This window comes from Octopus bimaculoides, chromosome 18 (assembly GCF_001194135.2).
Source record: "Octopus bimaculoides isolate UCB-OBI-ISO-001 chromosome 18, ASM119413v2, whole genome shotgun sequence".
Lineage (NCBI taxonomy): Eukaryota > Metazoa > Mollusca > Cephalopoda > Octopoda > Octopodidae > Octopus > Octopus bimaculoides.
In genome coordinates this window covers 30875340-30878748 of record NC_068998.1, presented here as the reverse complement: position 1 = coordinate 30878748, position 3409 = coordinate 30875340, and the positions used below count along the sequence as shown (strand labels likewise).

At 36.1% G+C, this 3409-nt stretch overlaps 1 protein-coding gene across 2 annotated transcripts in view; it reads left to right on the top strand.

Moving 5' to 3' along the window:
- LOC106871252 (uncharacterized) overlaps positions 1-3409 on the top strand; it is a 191996-nt gene that overhangs the window by 165556 nt on the left and 23031 nt on the right. The window lies entirely within an intron of this gene.

Below are 3409 nucleotides of genomic sequence, written 5' to 3'. Positions count from 1 at the left end.
CTTTGGCGGAATTTGAACTCAGAACGTAGAGATAGGCACAAACCTCCCGTTGCGACACTGATTCTGCAGAACAGGGTTAAGTGTGAAAACAAACTTTAAAGTGTAAATATAGATGTTTTTGAATCAGCAATATTGTGTTCGGTTAAGTCCTATTTGGGGTGAAAAATCAATAAACTGATTCCTTATGGAGTTTTCCATTTAATCAGGATAAAATTTAAATCGATAAGCTGATTCCTTATACGATTTCCCAATAAAATTGGCTACACCCCATTTTCAACCATAACTTTTACCAATTTTGATGTATTTTGTTCAAACTTGATGCCAGCATTACTTAGGACTCATGGGATCTTTCAATGCTTTAAGTTCTCCAAAAACGAAAAAAAAAAATCGATAAACCTATTCCTTATGGGATAACCCGATCAAAGTGTCTGCAACTCATTTTCAACCAAAAGCTTACCAATTTCAACAGATTTTGCCCAAATTTGACGTCGATGTTACTTAGTTTGGTTTGAAATAAAGAACTTGATTAGCTTCATAATCCTAACTTAATCCCGGGCTAAGCCGAGCTATACTGCTAGTATATGATAAAGTGTAAAGGTATTGAGAGATAACTTGGGCATTAGCAGCATCAGATGTAATACACAAGAGAGAATTGTGTTGTGTGTTAGTATGGTCCTGTGATGCATATGAATGAGGACAGGCATAAAAAAAGTACTAATCACTAGAAGTGGAAGATATGGGACAAAGTGGTGAAGGTTGATCTCAAGATGTTCAGACTCTTAGAGGAGGTGACAAAGGACTGAGATGAATGGTGATTTTCTTTGCTTGAGAAGACATGTCCATCTCAACAAAAATGTGGGGTTTAAAACTCACTATATCCATACTAATGTCTGACCTCTCTCTCAGTTACCGTGCATCTTCTCTCACCCTCACACTTCATTTCATCTCCCTATTTGTCATCTATCTACTTTTTTATTATACTATTATTCTTCAATCCAACTTATTTTGTCATTTGATGTATTATCACCTATCTCCTCCTCTTCTATGATCCACTCATCTGAATTGACACTCATCATTGCTTAAACGTCCATCCATGTTCACCATTCACTGCTTTCACTTGTCTTTGTCTCTATTGCTTATCACTCACTTTTCATACTCTTGCAAATCTACCCACCCCTAAGGCCATCCTTGATTTTCTATCCCTATTCGCTCTTTATCCACTTACTTGTACTTTGAGGGTATGCCCTAATACCCCATCGCCACCATTATTTCTCCCTTTCCTGCTGGGGTAGCCATGTATCTTTTCTACAGCAAGACACTTGTTCCTGTCCCTTTTCTATACATTAGCTTCTTACAGTTTGGTACAAAGCCACCTCAGTGCTGCACCCTTACTCTGTCGAGGGGTCTTGTCTTGTGAGTTACTTGATGACCTTACTATTGCTGGTGCCATGATAAAACAACCACTACATTCTACAAGGTGGTTGTCATTATAAAGGTCATCCATTTGTAGAAACCTTGCCAAACAGCAGTAGAGACCAATGCGGCCTAAGGTTAGTTGACTCCTGTAGATCTATTCAACCCATGCCAGCTTAGTATACAGACATTAAATGAAACTGATAGTGACAGTCCTGTTAGATTTGTTCAATTTGTTAATTAAACAGGTGTACCACTGATTTTTTGGCAGCTGGTGGTCTGGCACCTTCTTTAATCTGGAAAAACTACAAGAGAGCACTTGGAATACCTGTGAATGCTAATCTAAGTTAACTGCATGACTACAGGTGCTGTTGTGTGTACTATGAATTTATATGCATTATTTACACTGCACTTGTTATGGTTGTATAAACATTTCAGAGATCCTCTCCTTATTTAGCTTAAAGTTATCCTTAGCTGTGGCTACTACAGATAAGACAATTGAGAGTGTCAAATGTAAACATCAATCTATATCAATCAAAGATAAAGCAGAACTGTTGCAGAAACGGGGTGTAGTATTTTGGTATATAAGCTGTCTAATATCTGTAGCATTGGTTCATCTACTGCAGACATGTCAAACTCCTGGCCCACAGGCCACTTCCGGTTTGTGCAGCAATTTCATCCAGCTCGTGGGACTATTTTAATATCAGCATGAAATTGGTCCAAATGGCGGCATCAGCAAATAGAGTACTTTGCTGCCCTCAGCAACACCCATGCCTTCTTGTTACAACTACATATACATAGTGTGTGGCTGATGCAGGTCATTACATTATATATATATATATATATATAGGGATGACTGCACTACCTTTCTTACTAAGGATGTTACCAAAAGTAGCAATAATTTAATAAACAACTAGAAACAGCACCACTGTAACTATTACACCCTGTCTATACAAAAATAACACATTAAAGTGACATGGTAACACAGTCACAATTCTTAATTGTAACTGCAACAAAGCATGCTGGGAAACGCCTCCTTCAATTCTCTAATCGCATGTTGTGAAGTGCTGATGACGCAAAATGTACTAATCCCATCTTGCACCACAACAGTCACCTTACCATTCTTTAAGGTGGTCATTTTCACATGATGTCATTCAGTAGTAGTAGTAGCTATCTATATCAATGGCCAAGAGAAAAGTCAATGCTGAAAACCAAGTACATTGATGGCAAATCCATGTGTCTTAATTGTGGTGCTAATGTTGCTGTACTTAAAGTGTATAATCTCAAATGCCACTCTGAGACAAAACATCAGGACACTGCTGAGCAGAGGCAACAAAAGGTAGACGAGTTGAAGAGGAATCTCACATTACAACAGACTTTTTTAACCAAATTAAAATCACAAAGTGAAGCTGCTGTTAAAGCAAATTTTATTTTAAATAATTTAAGTTAAAGTTAATTTATTTTTGGAATAAAATTAACTACCATCTGGTTCAATACAAATTCATGTTCAAAAGGTTTGGTCTGTCAATAAATGTTTATCCTGTTCGGCCCATGACCTAATGTGTGCTTTGAGTTTTGGCCCCATGTGCGATTGAATTTGACACCCCTGATCTACTGTTTATGATATTTAGCAGCAAAGATACAAAATGTTGAAGTTTTATGCACACAATGATTAATAAGTGTTCTAATACACAACTACCTGCATTTCTTTTATTAAATTTATATTTAATACCCAGCATTTGTTTAAGTTAAGTTTCAGGTACTTCATGATGTATGGTAGGTATATAAGTTATAGGTTATATGAGAAATTATCATTGCATGACCATAGGTTGTCCAGCAAAACAGTTAATCTGTCAAGAATTCCTGAAAATTAGGATTTTTCTTTTATATTTTTATCTTCCAAAAAGAATTTTTCTTTTTTAAGAATATCTCAAATATCTCTCATGTTTGCTTTGATTTTAACAAAATTTCCTTTTTTTTTTTTTTTTTTTTTTTT